Source organism: Nycticebus coucang, chromosome 17 (assembly GCF_027406575.1).
Source record: "Nycticebus coucang isolate mNycCou1 chromosome 17, mNycCou1.pri, whole genome shotgun sequence".
Taxonomy (NCBI): domain Eukaryota; kingdom Metazoa; phylum Chordata; class Mammalia; order Primates; family Lorisidae; genus Nycticebus; species Nycticebus coucang.
Genome location: NC_069796.1, coordinates 81,703,455 through 81,721,692, shown reverse-complemented (window position 1 = coordinate 81,721,692; position 18,238 = coordinate 81,703,455). Strand labels below are relative to the sequence as shown.

At 44.9% G+C, this 18,238-nt stretch overlaps 1 pseudogene; it reads left to right on the top strand.

The window, feature by feature from the left end:
* The first annotated feature begins 10,080 nt into the window (after positions 1 to 10,080).
* Positions 10,081 to 12,794, top strand: LOC128568837 (eukaryotic translation initiation factor 4E type 2-like; annotated as a pseudogene).
* Positions 12,795 to 18,238: the final 5,444 nt, after the last annotated feature.

Sequence of the window (18,238 nt, the reverse complement as noted above, 5' to 3'; positions counted from 1 at the left end):
GTAAAGCTCCCAGCAGATTTGGATACAGGGCTGGGGAAGTATCCTGTTCCTATCTAGACTGGATTATGCTCCCATGCTCTCCTACCCCCTTTATTTTCTCCTTGACTTCTATGCCCTTTGCTGTAGCTACACTTCAGATCAAAGCAGGAGAAAGAATGTGCTGAGTATTTTCCTCCTGTTGCCTCTGCCCAGCCTTATCCCAACAGCCTATATGTCCAGGAAGGGGAAGAAGAGAGAATTCTTTTTTATAGAATGAGTGGGGGTGGGGTGGGTGAGGATGTATCCAATCTCAGCCACAGCCCCACTTGGCCTCAGCATTTTCTCTCATTCTTTCTTACTATCCTGTCTTCCACCTTGGGAAAGAGATTGGGAATAGCTCCTAGTGATGGGACAGAGTATAAGAAACAGTGATTTACGTATTATTGGATAGAACTTAAAAAATTCATTCTCTACCCCATCCTGGCATATAGCTTCAAAACTGCTATGATGAGTGTCCATCCCTTGGTCAGCTACCTACCTTACTCTTTACTATCCATGGGATCTTTGCATGGTTTGTCCTCACTGTGCCCTGGAGCACAGCCACTCCCTGGGACTAAAACTCCATTTTAATATTGGGAAGAAGAATTTCTGCTCAGAAATGGAGGAGTAGAATTTATGACTTGGGCCTCAAGGCTCTCTTGGTCCCCTCAACTCCCCCACATGTGTTCCCTCCTCTGCCTTGGGTCTGCAATCTGCTGCTTAACCCTGTCCTCTCTCTGCCTCAGCCTCACTTTCAAGTAGTAAGTCTGGGCTTTTCTCCCTTGGTTGCTGAGAGAGGTGCCTTTCTTCATAAAACCTTTGGGACTCGGATTTCCCCAGGAAGATGGAGAATGGAACACCCACACTTGCATCTAATCTGCCCCTTGACCAAAACTTCCTCCCCACAAAAATGTCTTAACAAAACCTTTCTGAGATTTAGGCATTCTGCCCTACCCACTAACTGCCCGTTCTTTACCACTGAAATGGGGCAGACAGCTGGGCATATTTAAGGGGGCATCTTTGTGTAAGAGATGTATGGAGTCAGGAGATCACCACCCTCATACATTACTGTGTACAAAGAGGAATAAAACGGATTCTTTTACCAAAAAAAAAAAAAGATTTGGTGCCTTTTCTGGTTATCACCAGTGGTAACCAGTGATATCTCTCCCTCTCTCTTTTTCTCTCTTTTTCTATCAGAGCATGAACTCATATATTTTTATGTATGTGATATGTTTCAATCAATTGCTAAGTTGTTTTGTGACAGAGTCTTGCTCTGCCATGCTGGGTACAGTGCCATGGCCTCATCATAGCTCACAACAACCTCAAATTCTTTGCGATCCTTTTGATTCAGCCTTCCAAGTATCTAGGACTATAGGCACCTGCCACGATAGCCAGCTAGTTTTTCTATTTTTATTGTATTTTAATTTTTTTTTAAGACAGAGTATCACGTTTTTGCCCTCAGTAGAGCGCCATGGCATCAAAGCTCATAGCAACCTCAAACTCGTGCATAGCTCAATCAATCCTCTTGCCTCAGCCTCCCAAGTAGCTGGGACTACAGGTGCCCACCACAATACCTGGCTAAGTTTTTCTACTTTTAGTAGAGACGGGGTCCCACACTTGCTCAGGATGGTCTTAATTCCTGAGCTCAAGCAATTCACTCATCTTGGCTTCACAGGATGCTAGGATTACAAGCATGAGCCATCACCCCAGCCCTCTCTAATCCTTTTAAAACCTTCAGGTCAGCTTCATCCTGGTTGCCTTCTTCAAGTGTATCCCTTCTATTACTATCTTTAAGGTCATTATCTGCTTTTTTTTTCTTGAGACAGAGTCTCACTTTGTTGCCCTTTGTGTGCTATGGCATCACAGCTCACAGCAACCTCAAACTCTTGGGCTTAAAGCGATTCCCTTGTCTCAACCTCCCGAGTAGCTGGGAATACAGGTACCTGCCACAATGCCTGGCTATTTTTTTGTTTGTTTGTTTGTTTTTAGCAGGCCGGGACTGGGTTCAAACCCACCAGCCCTGGTGCATGTGGCCAGCACCCTACCCATACAAGTGATATAAATATTTTAAAATTTTAAGAAGGCTATTATGGTCACCACTTCAACCAGTGGGAACATTAGCTTAGTAGCCTGAGAAACTTGAGCCACACACTATCCATGGGCACACTCTTCCTTGGGCCACCACCACGGTTTCTGTCAGTGCCAATATACCGCTTCTTGGCATGCAAAAGAAAAGCCACGTCGCTCTGAAGTTGATTTTTATTTTTACATAAATACATATACCTATTTTATTCCATAGGGATCAACTTTACTAGGAATATATTTATGTTGCAATATACTTTCTGGACACCAGGTGACGATATGAGTGGTTCCCAGGCTTATACCTGTTTCCCAATTTAGATTGTTTTTGGTGGTTGCCTGATTACTCACTTGGTGCTTAGAACCTGCCAAACCGTTGACTCCACAGATCTCAAAATATCATCACAGGCAGGTTTCACAAATTCTCCTTGCAACTGTTCCCATGAAGGGCAGGATATCCTGGGCCTGTTCCAAGTGTAGGATGACTGCCTGCAGGTGAAACTCAAATCAATGTGCATGGCCTGTGTGAAAAGATGTCTGTAGTGACCACTGTCTCGTGAGTTTTAAAACAATGGCCACATCCTATCTGAGATTTTCCCCCATTTCAATGTCTGTCCTGCTCCCTAACTGCAGGGAGCTACTACTCCAGACACAGCACCACACTCTGGCCACAAAATGCCACTCAGGACTCCACACTTCACCAATCTTTACACACAACACCTAGTTTCCCCATGAACTGAGAATTGTAATCCTCCATAGGGTGTGGGGGCTGGTTGCTGCTGCAGCCTGCCAACCTGGAGCAGAAACTTGCCTGGCCGTCTCCACAGCTCCAGATTACAGGTTGAATCTCAAAGGTTCATCCCCTATTACAGTCCAGGATGGCTTGATTTTTTTATTTTATTTTATTTTTCTAGAGATAGGGTTTTGTTTTTTTGCCCACATTGGTTTCAAACTCCTGGACTCAAGCTATCCTCCCACCTCAGCCTCCTCAGTAGCTGGGTTTATAGGCATGTGCCACTAGCCCCAGCTTAGGATGGTATTTAACCAAAAATGGGACTGGAACCCACAGAACCAAAGAATAGAAATTAAAGGTAAAGTTATTTTGGAATTAGAAAAAAAAAAACAGTCAGAGGTGGACCACTGACTTGAGTGTGTGAGGCATATCATCTTGCAAAATGTTGACAGCATCATTTTTTAAGACATCAGAAGAATAATTAAGTTATTTTTATACGTGTAAGCAGAATCGTTGCAATTTGCCATAAGTGGGACTGCACACAAAGAGAGCAGAAACAACCAGCCCATTTCTCTCCCTCCATCTCGTATTCCTGGAGAACCAGAATTATAATTAACAGAGGGCTGGTACTTACGGCAAGATCTCCTCCTGTCACTTCTAAAAAAACCTTCACTGACTTCTCTAGGGAGATGGAGAGGAACTAGCTGGCTGCTTTTTTCAAAGGTATTCTGTGCACCTTGGCAGGAAATGTGAATCAAGAGGGATGAGTCCGACCCCCAAGAGCCAGTGTCTGTAAGAGGCCTGGCCCATTACCAAGTGGCACCCATACCATCCTGTACACCCATCTGGGTAGCAGCTGGGGTGAGAATTCCACACCCACACCTCTTCTTCCCCAGCATTTGCTTCCTACCCACCCTAGGAGTTTAACCACATGCCTACCTCAAAGCTACTACTGTCTGGCAAAGCAGTCTTCAAACCCAGGAGAAAGAGGAAATCTGGCCAGAGATGCTTCCTCCCACCCTGCTGAAGCCCATTCCTGTGACTCTGTTTCATCAGCCTGTGTTTCATCACAACTGTACCTCTCATCACTCTCTCCAATCAGGTCATATCTCCATTCTCTCTGTCCCATCACTCACAAGAACATAGCACCTGAAAGCAGGAACTTGTCTTATTTACAGCTGTATTCCCAAGGTGTGGAACAGTGCCTGGCACAGATGTTTTAAAAATATGTGCAAAATGAAACAATGGATATCTATTATTTTTGTTTCCCTTTTCTGCACTGCAAGTCCCTCCTGTTATCCTGAAGTCCTCAACAAAGTTTGATTTCATATTATGTCCTGTTCTGATCTATACCGGGGGGAATTAACAGAGGATCTCATGTCCACATTCAGGCAAAGTGGGATGGGAAAGCAGTGGCAGCTTTGCAAAGTGACCTTCAGGGAGTGGCTGGCAACTAGTAATTCCTTGGGGTCTGAATGGTTGTTAGTGGTTTTGGCTCTTTTTTTGGTTTGGTTGGTTTTGGTTTTTGTTGTTGTTTTGGTGCCCTCTCTGAGGTACGAACGGATTTTTTTTTTTTTTTTTTGAGACAGAGTCTCACCATGTTACCCTTGGTAGAGGGCCATGGCATCCCATCTCACATGAACCTCAAACTCTTGGGCTTAAGCAATTCTCTTGCCTCAGTCTCCCAAGTAGCTGGGTCTACAGGTGCCCACCCCAACAGCTAGCTATTTTTTTGTTGTAGTTGTCATTGTTGTTTGGCAGGCCTGGGCCGGGTTCAAACCCACCAGCCCCGGTGTATGTGGCCAGCGCCCTAGCCACTGAGCTACAGGCGCCGAGCCTGCTGGTGGGGTTTTAAAAGAAAAAAGTGATTTCTGAAGTTTGGAAAGCTTAGGGGCAACCTTCCTAAAACACCTTCCTGGCACCTGAGAAACCACTAGTATAGGAGGCAGACAGATATCTAAACACACAATTACGAAGTCTGAAAGTACCCAGATGCTAGAAGCATGAGGGGTGCAGAGAGCATGTAACCCAGCCTCACACAGTGGGTAGGAAATCAGGAAATGCTTCAGAAGAAAAGGTGACACCTGAACTGAGCCTTGAAGCACCAGTGGCCAGGTTAACAGGGGAGGGAAAGTGTTCAGGGAAGACCAGCCTGTGTGAAGCCAAGGATGCAAAGAAACTGTGAAGTAACAACAGACTCCACTGACCTGGTGTTTACTCTTAACAGTCCACCAGTAAGCGGGTTACAATGCTCTGCCCTTTCCCTTTTAGACCGTGAACTCCCTGAAAGTGGGAACTGTCTCATTCATCCTTGTATCTACTGTCCTAAGAAAATACCTGGCACAGGCAGCGCCCATAACTCAGTCAGTAGAGTGCCAGCCACATGCACCAGGGCTGGTGGGTTTGAACCCAGTCTCGGCCTACTGGAAAAAAAAAAATGTCAGGCATTGTGGCAGGCGCCTGTACTCCTTGGGAGGCTGAGGCAAGAGAATTGCTTGAGCCCAAGAGTTAAGAGTTGCTGTGAGCTGTGATGCCACAGCACTCCACCAAGGGTGACAAAGTGAGGCTCTGTCTCAATAAAAAGAAAGAAAAGAAAGAAAAAAATGCCTGGCACAGAGAAAGGGTCAGAAAATATCTGCTGAATGAATGTGCAAAGGAACCACTGCATAGATTACTTTGTTCTGTCCCCCATGCACATGCCTCTGTACCCAAGCTCACCTAAGTCATAACACAGTTTCTCACATACCTTAGCATTATATGTAAATTGCTGGGCAGCCCTTAATTTATAGTCAGATGTGGGATAAAGCATTTGTCTTCCATTCAATGTGTCTCATTTTTGGTTATGTTGTTTATACACAAAGGAAAGCAACACCGTGTTTACCTGGACAATCCTGTACTGTGAGTAGAAACAGGCCTATAAAATAATAATCATGGTGGCAATGATGAAAATATTTATTCAATGTCTACCATGTGCCAGATAGTTTGTTTATAACCTTCGCAACTAACCTGCAGGATGGAAACTATCTGTCATAAAAGAAGAACCTAAAGTGCAAAGGAAATAAGAAACCTGACCAGGGTCATGCTCTGTAGTAAGTGGCTGTTAAAAACTCTCCATCTGGGCAGTGCCTGTGGCTCAGCGAATAGGGTGCCAGCCCCTTATACCAAGGGTGGTGGGTTTGAATCAAGCCCCAGCCAAACTGCAACAAAAAATAGCTGGGCGTTGTGGCCGGTGCCTGTGGTACAAGGTACTCAGGAGGCTGAGGCAAGAGAACCGCCTAAGCCCAGCAGCTGGAGGTTGTTGTGAGCTTTGATGCTACGGCACTCTACCGAGGGCAACAAAATGAGACTCTGTCTCTAAAAAACAAAAACAAAAAACTCTCCATCTAAGGAGAATTCACACTTCAGAACTCACACCTTAAACACAACAAAGGGTTTTTATTCTAGATTTTGGATTTGTACCTGGCATGATGTATACAAAGAGCAATAGCTGTGAACCCACAGCTACAGCAAGCAGACACCTAAGCATTCTCGTGGAGTCGTAGGATACAATTGGAGCAATATCTTTCTTATCTGCCCAGTGCCCTCCCCTTTCTTTTTTCTTCTCTTTCTTTCTTTTCTCTGAAAATGGGGATGTATGGTTTAGTTTTTTGTTATGGCTTTTTTTTAAGTTTCCCCAAACCTGGCAGAGCTGTTGGAGCTCTACGAGGTCCTTGGAGAGAATCATGCTCCCGCTCCTCTGCAGCGCCTTTCTGCACACACAGGACGTGTCACCCTAGGTAGAGTGCCATGGCATCACAGCTCATAGCAACCTCAAACTTGGGCTTAAGTGATCCTCTTGTCTCAGACTCCTGAGTAGCTGGGACTATAGGTGCCAGACAAAATGCCTGGCTAATTCTTCTATTCTACTGGGTCTCCCTCTTGCTCAGGATGGTCTCAATCTTCTGAGCTCAGGCAATCCACCCACCTATGCCTCTCAGGATTACAGGCATGATCTGCACTCAGCCATTTTTCTGTTTTGTTTGTTTGTTCTTGTTTTTGCAGTTTTGGCCGGGGCTGGGTTTAAACCTGCCACCTCTGGCCTATGGGGCTGGCACCCTACTCCTTTGAACCACAGGTGCCGCCCTTTTTTCTGTTTTTTTAATAACAAGGTCTCATTGTGTTGCCCAGGCTGAAGTGCACTGGAACAATAATAGCTCACCACAGCCTTGAACTCCTGGACTAAGGTGATTTTTTATTTTTATTTTTGTAGAGATGGGGTTTTGCTATGTTGCCCAGTCTAATCTCCATCTCCTGAGCTCAAGCAATTCTCCTCCCCCCACCCCCCCATCAGCCTTCCCAATCCTTGGGAAGGTTATAAACACTGGTCTCACTGGCCCTTTTTTCTTAAAATCAGTTTAACACTGTATTCTTCCTCTTTTGGAAGCTCCTTGGCAGCCCCACAGGCCTGGGTACAGCAATGCCGTGTGTGCACTGCTCGGTCCTGCTGGTCTACGTGGACTGCACCTGCGCCTTGTGCCTACTGCCCACACGACTGCTCCACCAGGGAGACTGGAGACGCCTCCCTGCGGTTTCCCCAAACCTGGCAGAGCTGTTGGAGCTCTACGAGGTCCTTGGAGAGAATCATGCTCCTGCTCCTCTGCAGCGCCTTTCTGCACACACAGGACATTGAGCCCCGTCCAGGCCCTTCTTAAAGGCCATGGCTAGGGCCTCTGCTGTGCTGTGTGCTGACCAATCTCAGCGCCACAAGCTGCTTCCTCTCCAGCTGGTGGTCTCCTACTTTTCCTGATAAAATGGGCCTGCTGCAGAGGAAGGTGGAGTTGAACAGACACAGCTTGGTGATTTTTTCTTATTGTGTTTGAGACACAACATCAAACTGGTCTTAAACCTTTGGGCCCCAATTCTGAACAGCTCCATTGTGCACTTCTCCTGGGTTTGGCACCCTAGGCTTTCATCTGAGTGCAGACAGGCTCCACTCTGACCTCTCTGGATGCTCTTTTCTCATAGGAAACTGTCCTTCAGCTGTTGTCATTGCCCTGGTGGTGTTGGTTCCTGCAGAAATAGCCGGAAACACCTGCAATTGAATGAAACAAGCAACACTAATCATATAAATAGTAGAAAAGACACTTGATGTGGATTTTCTGTTTCCTGTGTTCCTGGACTTTATTGTTTATTTGTGTAATGGGTGTGGTCCTCTAAAGGCTCACACTGTTTTTTTTTTTTTCCACTCCAGAGGAAGATACATGCATATAAGAATTCCTGAATAAGGGCGGGGCCTGTGGCTCAGTGAGTAGGGCGCCGGCCCCATATGCCGAGGGTGGCGGGTTCAAACCCAGCCCCAGCCAAACTGCAACAAAAAAATAGCTGGGCGTTGTGGCGGGCGCCTGTAGTCCCAGCTGCTCGAGAGGCTGAGGCAAGAGAATCGCGTAAGCCCAAGAGTTAGAGGTTGCTGTGAGCCGTGTGACACCACGACACTCTACCTGAGGGCGGTACAGTGAGACTCCGTCTCTACAAAAAAAAAAAAAAAAGAATTCCTGAATAAGAACTTTTCTCTTAAATCTTTGATTTTTGAGTTTGAAATTTCCAGATAGTAATCTAGTTGGAAATGTCGACATTTGAAAAAATAAGTTTTATTCAATTCCTCTGGATGTGTTTGTTGTATTTTTCACCAAAGTTGCTTCAAAACTTTTTTTTTTGGAGACAGAGCCTCACTCCATCACCCTAGGTAGAGTGCCATGGAGTCATAGCTCGCACCGACCTCAAATTCTCTTTTTTGTGGGGGGGGGGGTGCAGTGTGTTGGTTTTATATACAATTTGAAATATTTTCATCCTGTGATTTAATAAAAAATAAATAAATAAATATTTTCATCAAACTGATTAACATAGCCTTCACGGCATTTTCTGAGTTATTGTGTTAAGACATTTATATTCTACACCTAGTAAATTTCACATGTACCCTTGTAAGATGCACTGTAGGTGTAATCCCACCAATCACCCTTCCTCCACCCATCCTCCCCACTGCCCTCCCCTCCCTCTCCCCTTACCCCTTCTTTTGGGGCTATAATTGAGTTATAGCTTTCATATGAAAGCTATAAATTGGTTTCAGAGTAGGGCTGAGTACATTGGATACTTTTTCTTCCATTCTTGAGATACTTTGCTAAGAATATGTTCCAGCTCCATCCATGTAAACATGAAAACTCACACTGGTTTTTAATTATCTTCAAAGGGGGTCTGGACGCTCTGTTCGTCTGTGTGCGGTGTCTTGTCATAAAGGATACTCTGCTCTTGAAAGTAAATTATATGAAATTTTCAAACCATCCCTGGTTTAGCAGGACACTCTGCAAAATGGATGGCCTCCTAGAAAATCCCATTTATATTTTCTTGTCTAACAAGGAGCTCAGGACAGCCCATTGTATTTGACTCATGCCAGCCTCTGAGCTGCCTCAGGAGAAGATGCTGACTCTTCTTATCCAGTGTCCCTCTTTTGCAAAGTGATAGGCTGTTGTGTCAGGTGTGCGCTTGTTAAGTCCCTGTGGATGTGATTAGCATAAATAATGACATTGCTGACATTGCTCTTCATCTTTCATTAGTCTCTTGAAAAGCATTTCTTTTTATTTTATTTTATTTATTTGTTTTTTTTTTTTTTTTGCAGTTTTTGGCCGGGGCCGGGTTTGAACCTGCCACCTCCAGTATATGGGCCCGGCACCCTACTCCTTTGAGCCACAGGCGCCGCCCTATTTTTTATTTTTTATTTTATTTTAGAGATAGACTCTCACTTTATTGCCCTGGATAGAGTGCCATGGCGTTACAGCTCACAGCAATCTCCAACTCCTGGTCTTAGGCGATTCTCCTGCCTTAGTCTCCCGAGTAGCTGGGACTACAGGCGCCCACCACAACGCCCGGCTATTTTTTTTGTTGCAGTTTGGCAGGGGACGGGTTCGAACCCACCACCCTCAGTATATGGGGCTGGTGCTCTACCCACTGAGCCACAGGTGCCACCCTTGAAGAGCATTTCTTTTGTGCTTTTTTGCTGATGACTGACCTCTTCCATAAGTCAAGGGAAACAAGCTGACCAACTGCCTAGGACTTCCATGTAGAACTCAACTCAATGAGTTCTGTGATGCTCTTTTATTCAGACACACTGATGTTACTGTTACTGGAATTTCTTTCTTCATCAGGTCCTTGGTCTTGGGGATTCGAAGAATGAACCCATGAACCACAGATCAGTGGTAAGATATGATTTATTAGACAGAAAGGAATACAAAGGAATAAAAAGCACCAGAGCTTCTGGACAGAAGGACTAAAAAAACACAGAGCTTCTGGCAGAGGGAAAGAACCAAGTGGGAAGTCCCCACGTGTCCTTTGTCTAGGAGTATAAAGGTCTTGAGAATTACATTTGGCCATGACTTCGTAGATGGAAACACTTTTTCGATGTTAATGAGTGTTAATGACAAATGAATGAATGCACTCCTCCCAGCTCAGGGCAAAATATCAGGGGCCTCCCCTTCTTGAAATTGCTCAGGCCTAAGAAAAGTGGGACCCGTGCGGAGCCTGTGGCTCAAAGGTGTAGGGCGCTGGTCCCATATGCTGGAGGTGGCGGGTTCAAACCCAGCCCTGGCCAAAAACCACAAAAAAAAAAAAAAGTAAAGAAAAGAAAACTGGGGATCCCTGTCCAGCCTTGAATGGGGGAACCCTGTATTATTACCATGAATGTCAAATCTCATGGTTGAATACCTTGACAGTTAAGCTGACAGACTATTAAATATAAATGGACTCAGCCCTATATGTTTTATGGAGAAATTCTCATCCATCTGGGTTGGGGCAGGGCTCTTGACTCACTTGAATCAAATGAACATCCATCCATTTTCTTACCCTTCCTTTCTGCATGGAAGAATCCCTTCTATTCCTCAGGGAGAACAGATTGGGTAGACTAGGCTATGAACCAGTGTACCCTCCGAATGGCTTTCACTTTTTGTTTGCTGAGAATAACTGAGGAATAATAGTATTTTATCTTTTAATTCAGGAAGGAGAACTTGGTTCTGATTACTTTGCTGTGTTGTATCTTCATCACCTATAGCTGCAGTTTCTCCCTACAGCTGCGGTACTGGATTGGCACAGACCTGGGTTAATGTTTCAAAGCAGAGGGAACGTGGCCCCTAAACTAACCAGCTCCATGGTCCTGTGCTCTGTAGGAATAATTTGCCTCAACTTACCAGAACTGTTGCTCCTGGATCATTTGCTTGGTTTATGTTTCAGGTTGGCCAAGGCTCTTCTCAAGGTTTTAATCTAGGTCTGTTCTACTTGAACCCCTGGGAATACTCAAGTTCCATAAGAAGAACAGATTTCCAAACAGTGTTTTTTGGACATAATATGATCCTTTCACACCAAGGATTTCACTTTTTAAAATGTGTTTTTTTAAAAGAAACCTTGCTAATGAGAGTGGGCCTGAGGAGGAGGCTGATTGTGAAAACGGTGATCTTGGTGTTCTGTTTTGAGTGGAGGGAAGGAGACAAGGACCTTTTCCACATGCTACGATTGTGTGTTCTTTGCCCTTTTTCAGGATCCTTAGATTCGTCTCCCTCCTTCCACCCCCACAGTTTGTCAACAATGTGCCTTATCAGTTGTGAGCTTACAAGCAAAGCAATTACCCCAATAAATGGATACAATTTTTTCCCGCTTTTGGAAGTACTCTTCTAATGAATTCATTCATTCAGAAAATATGAACCTTCTTCCATGTGCCTGGCACAGTCCCAGAAACCAGAGATAAATAACTTTCTCTCGGGAGCTTAGGGCCTCCAGAGGAAGAGGGACATGTGATAATTAAATACAATTGTGATACGCGTCCCTGAGGAAAAGTGGGAGCTATTTTAAAAGTTTAAGAAAGAGAGACTAGATCTAGTCTGAGAGGTGGAGGGTGCCAGGGAGGCTTCCCTGAAGAAGTGACTGTAGTAAAGCTGAGTCTCAAGGATGATCGGGGTCACTTGTCAAAGAACAAGACTTCAAGCAGAAGGAAGAGACGGGAAGAAGCTTAGTGAGATGAAGCCACCTGGAGTAAGAGGAGGCTGCAGACAGAGGCAGGGGCCAGACCATGCAGTGCCTCACAAGGACCTTAATAAAGGATTTGGGATTTTATCCTAGATGCAGTAGGAATGTATGAAGGGGTGTGAGCAGGGAAATGATAGAATTGGATTTTCACCTGGTGGAGCTGAAGTCATTCCATGAGGCAGTAGCGACAGCAGCGGCGAGAGGATGAACAAGGTCGACACCTTAAAAGATGATGACAGTGGGGACCATGATCAGAATGAAGAAAACAGCGCACAGAAAGATGGTGAGAAGGAAAAAACGGAATGAGACAATCCGAACAGCAGCAAAAGGAAGGCTGTTGTCCCTGGAGCAGCAGAGCACCCGGGCAGAACAACTACACTTTCTGCTACTCCAGGAGAACTCCCGGCCGTCCCACCAGCTCACAGAGCTATGACCAGAATATCAAACAGATTGACACCTTTGCCTTTGTTGAGCAGTTCTGGAGGTTTTATAGCCACATGATATGTCCCAGGGACCCGGGGACCTGACAGGCCACAGTGACTTCCGTCTTGTCAAAGAGGAATTAAACCCACGTGGAAGAATGATGCAAATAAAAATGGTGGCAAGTGGTTGAGAAAGGGCTTGGCCTCCTGTTGCTGGGAGAATCTCATCTTGGCCATGTTGGGGGAACAGTTCATGGTGGGAGAGGAGATCTGCGGGGCTGTGGTCTCTGTCCACTTTCAGGAGGACATTATTTCAATATGGAATAAGACTGCAAGCAACCAAGTGACCACATCCCAAATCTGGATACACGGGCATGTATCCCTCTCTGGATAGCACCATCACTGAAACTGGCATCATCAGAGTCTCTTGTTCTGTTGGCGTGCTACCTGGAAGATCCTTCTGTCCTGGACAAGAGGAATTGGAAGAGCATTTTATGTTTTAATAAAAGGCTGACACACAGCAGCTACAACATCATCTGAGATCACTTAATAAATGGTACTAAACTAAAAAAAAAAAAGAAAAGAATTGGATTTTCAGTCTTTATTAGAAGATCCCTTTACTTGTTATGTAGAGGTGGGGTAAGTGTGGGGAGACTAAACTGAAACCAGTGAGGGGACTCAAAATAGAATTCAGGACATGGCAACTGAGAGGTGGATGGAACTGAAGTTTAAGAGTCAGAGCTTGTTGCACGTGGGAGGCCGGGGAGAGAGTTTTGGCGGGGAGGGTCTGCCTGGGTGATGAGGCAGGAGAGGCACAAGTCACTCTGCCAGATACTGCTGGCTTGGATGCAGAAGATTTTTGAGAGATGATTATGAGTTCAAGTTTGGACATACTGAATTTAGGATGCCTGTTAGGTCCCAAAGTGGAGATTCCAAGCAAGCTGTTGGATGTGTGGGTGTGGAGCTCAGGGGAGAGGGTTGGGCTGTAGAACCACATGAGAGACCTCATCTTATGGATAATATTTGAAGCCATGGGAATGGATACAATTCCTTTTTCCCAAAAACCACCCTTACAATCATTAAACATCCATACATAACAAACATCCCCTGCCATCGCAACAAACTTTTTTTTGAGACAGGGTCTCACTTGGTCTCCAGGATGGAGGCTGGAGTGCTATGGTATCAGCTTAGCTCACAGCAACCTCAAACTCCTGGGCTCAAGCCTCCTGAGTAGCTAAGACCTCAGGCATCTGCCATCATGCCTGGCTACTTTTTCTATTTTTAGTAGAGACAGGGTCTTAGAAAAAAATACTGGTATTGATTCATGTAAATGACAAGAAGTTTTCTGATTTTACAGCCATTTTTTAAAGACTGATGAACTAATGCACAGTCGGTCAGCTTAAGCTGATCTTAGTCTCCTGAGCTCCAGCAGTCCACCCTCCTTGGCCTCCCAAAGTGCTAGGATTACAGTCATGAGCCACCGCACCCCAAAAATATAATATAACATAATATAATATAAATAATTTTGACATACTTTAGGTTCCCAAACATGAACTTTACTACATCTTAACCATTTAGATGAACTGAGTTATGCTCTTGCTTCAGGTTCAGCTTGGGTTCCTCACCAATCTGCTCTCTATAAGGAAATTTCAGGGACAAGGAAGGACAGGCTGCAGTCGCAGAGACTAGCTTCTTCACCATACACTGTGGACTACATGGGCTCCCACTACCTCCCTTTCATAACCACTGCACCCTTGTTTAACGGGTTTGATGCTCATTGTCCTCAGCAGCTGTCCTTGCCGTGAGGTGAGTCAGAGCCACTCCACTCCTCCAGGGCCACGTGCAGTGCTTGGTTCAAGTATTTGCTGAATGACCACTGCCTGCTTCTCTTACTCTCCTTGAGCAAAATGGAGCCCAGCAGCCCTGACCTTGAGAAGGGTCTGGTTTTGGAATCTTCCTTCCTGTGAGGGGCTAAGCAGACACAGTCAGGGCATCAGCCTACAGTGGTGTCATTGGCGGAGCAGTATTCTACTGGAGGGGTTTGAAGCAGGAGGGCAAGTCGTTGAAGGAGATTCAGGAAGTCCGTATACTTATAGGAATCCTACAGAGGACACGAGGGGCATCATGGAAATAGATCAAGAGTCAGAAGCCAATCAGGATCAGAGCTGGAGCAGACAGGTCTTGAGCAGTTTTGAGATACCCGCTGCCCACACCTGAGAGAATCTGCCACTTGCTATCTTTTGTGGCTGGGTGTACTTTACTAAAGCATGTGGGTTGGTTGAAAGGTACAGTGTCACAGGGATGCCTGAGAGTGGTTCTGTATCATTTAAAAAGGGGGAAAGTATTGGGTTTTTATTGGCTTGCCAATTCAGAACTTCCTGCTCTTGTGTTAGTTCCATACAAGGACCTGTCCCAAACAGTACACTTTTTTTTTTTTTTAAGAGACAGAATCTCACTTTATTGTCCTAGGTAGAGTGCCATGGCATCACAGCAACCTCCAACTCCTGGGCTTAGGTGATTCTCTTGCCTCAGCCTCCTGAGTACCTGGGACTATAGGCACCCGTCACAACACCCAGCTATTTGTTGCAGTTTGGCTGGGGCTGGGCTCGAACCTGCCACCCTCGGTATATGGGGCCAGCACCCTACCCACTGATTCACAGGCACCGCCTGGATTAATACAATGGATCAAAGAACAGTACACTTTTCTTTCCTCATTTAAAACTTCTGCTTTCTTCTAAAAAGACTAACTTTGGGTCCTATTGAGGTCTTATTCACTTTTCTGTAGTCTCTTATCTCTGGGTGGTCTCTACTGCATTCAAAGAACCATGTCTCAATTAAACCACAGAAGGGAATACACAGTACTTTAAGGGTGTCCTTGCACACCATTCATCCAGGAGACAGCCGTAAGAAGGCCCCAGAAAGAACAAAAGGCTGCCTCCTTTTGTTCTTCCTGGAGAAGGCTTAGAGTCGCACAGACTTACTCTCTGGAGATATTCAAGTTAGATGGTGGACATGGGCAGATATTCTACAAAACAAACTATTTTTTCCATAATACACAGCTAGAAAACATGTCGGTGTTCCCCAGAGTCTCATGCTTAAGATCAATCAAAGTGCACCTTTGCAAGAAAAATTGCTAGAATTAAAAAGTGCAGCTTTGACTCTCTTCTAGAAATGAAGCAGGGCCTGTTTAATGCTTTCTCAGAAAACTGGGTTAGAAAGCGCAAATGCCTTGACAAAAATGTAAGCAGCTGGGTTATAATAGTGAATGGCAGTGCCTTGCAGAAGGACATTCAAATTCAATTAAAAACAAAACCCACATGGCCGTATAAAATATCTGGGGGACACCATTTTCCTCTAGTATATACTGTCGTTCAATCTCTCTACCCTCTCCATGGTCTAGTTACACTTGGGGTGGGGGTGGGGAGCCTGGATTCTAGGGCTCAGTAAGTAGAATGAATTTTTTTTTTTTTTTTTTTTTTGTAGAGACAGAGTCTCCCTTTATGGCCCTCGGTAGAGTGCCATGGCATCACACAGCTCACAGCAACCTCTAACTCTTGGGCTTAAGCGATTCTCTTGCCTCAGCCTCCAGAGTAGCTGGGACTACAGGCGCCCGCCACAACGCCCGGCTAAGTAGAATGAATTTTTACTGACCTATCCTAGAATGCTTACCATTTGTTCCAGAAAGATAAACTCTCCCTAGAGTTCTTTCTGTTGGGAACATAATCTACACCATCATAATCTTCCCCTTCTGGGAAAGGAGTAGAGACTGTAAAAAGAAAAGCCAAACTGAGGAAGGCTCAGACAGAGAAAATACCACAGGTCCCCATGAGAGAGGGAAGTCTCCCGACTATAATGAGTTAGGGTTTAAGTTTTCTATAAAGACATGTAACAGAACTGGAGAAAAATTTCAGACAGACTGGGTTGGAATCCAGCCTCCTACTATTGGTAGAGACCTCGAGCAAGGATCTTATCCTCTCTGAACCAGTTTTCCCATCTGCAGAGTGGGGGTTTTCCTGGCATCCAGTAAGTGAAATGTGGTAGTTTTATTTTTCACTCATGAGAATATGCAATGTGAGAAAAACACCCTAAAAGTAGAAGTCTGCATTCAGACCGAAAAGCCAGAAATATCTTACGTTCTAATCTCAGAATCTATCTTAGTCATATGAACCAAACTTAGCAATGTCTTCCCTTTGTGCTTAGCGCATCCAAACTGTACAAGTCATTAAGGAGCAGTCTAGGGGTGTGCTGGCTCTGAGCTATTTGGGGCAAGAACAAAAAAAGTGTCAACACATCTTATTCTCAACAGCTGTGATAGTACCTGGACTGATGGAAGTTGTGGATAGACAACAGAAAAAGCATCTCCAAAAACATGCTCTCTCACTCTTCTGTAACAAGACCCCTTAAGCCCAGAGTATGTCAAGAGTAATTCAATTTGAGCACCTAATAATCTGTGCTACGTACTTCATAGCTATATTATGTCATTTAATTTTACAGATGAGAGAACCTAAGCCCAGAGAGGGAAAAGTAACTTCCCAAAGTCATACATCTAATGAACAGTAAGGCCATGGGTCTCTGCCAGTATTTCTCTGTCTTAGCACTACCTACCTGGGATCTGGTTATTTGCTCTGGGGGCTGTGCCCTGTGTGCATTACAGGATGTGTTAACCAGCGTCCCTGTCATATATGCCCGCTAGATGGCAGCAGCATCCTCTCGGTTATGACAAAAGTGTCCCCGGGGAACAAAATCACCTCAGTCTAAGAACCACAGTTCTACAAGGCAAGCTACCATCTTTAGTGGGTTATACAAGTGCTTTCAAAGAGAAGCTGAGGCCGGGTACTGGGGCTTATGCCTGTAATCCTAGCACTTTGGGAAGCTGTGGCAGGAGGATTGCTTGAGGACAGGAATTTGAGACCAGCCTGAGTAAGAGCAAGACACTGTCTCTCAAAAAAAAGAAAGAAAAGAAAAATTAGCTGGGCACAGTGGCATGCGCCTGTAGTCCCACCTACCCAGGAGGCTGCAGCAAGAGAATTGCTGGAGTTCGAGGTGGCGTGAAGTATGATGACACTCATGTACTCCAGTCCGGGTTACAGAGCAAGACCCTGTCTAAAAAAAAGAAAAAGATACTGGTTCAGTACTAAAAATCTCCCTACAAAGAACCCTAGGCTCAGATGACTTGGCTAATGACTGTTACTAAAATTCAAGAAAGAAATAATTCTTATTTATACAAACTCTTCTCAAGTAGCTGGAACCTATAGGCGCCCACCACAATGCCCAGCTGGTTTTTCTATTTTTAGTAGAGACTGGGTCTTGATTTTGCTCAGGGTGGTCTTGAATTCCTCAGCTAAGGCAATCCACTGCCTCAGCCTCCCAGAGTGCTAGGATTACCCCCCGTGAGCCTCCACGCCCAGCTTGAAAAATTTGAACATACTTGATGATTTGGGGGGTTGTTTTTGGTTTGAGTTTTTTTTTTTTTTTTTTTTTTTTATATTATAGTTCAGAGAGAAACCTGGCTACAGGGCTTAGGTTTACTCTCCATATTTCACTTATGCTTTTGCCAGTGGTCTATGAATCCTCCCAGTACCCACTCTGCATCAGTTAAGCAGCCCCTGTTTTATAAATATCTGCAATTGGGGGGTTTCTACCTGCCCTGTGGGAAGCCCCTTTCTAATGCTGTCTTTTACTGCTGTAAGTGGCAGCTGTTGCTGCCCATTTTCTCCTTCCCTTGTCACAACAGAAAAGAGTAACTAGAAATGAATCAGCTAATTCTTGTAGCCCTCCTCAGTCCAAATCATTATTTAGGTCTTAATGGATTTTACCACACTTGATCATTGATCATTTCCTGAGTTTTTATGAGAGTTCTGTTCTAGCCTAACCCACTGATTCCCACTTGGAATTTTTCTTCTTTAACTAATCAACATTATCAGTTGTGGCGGATTCTGAAATA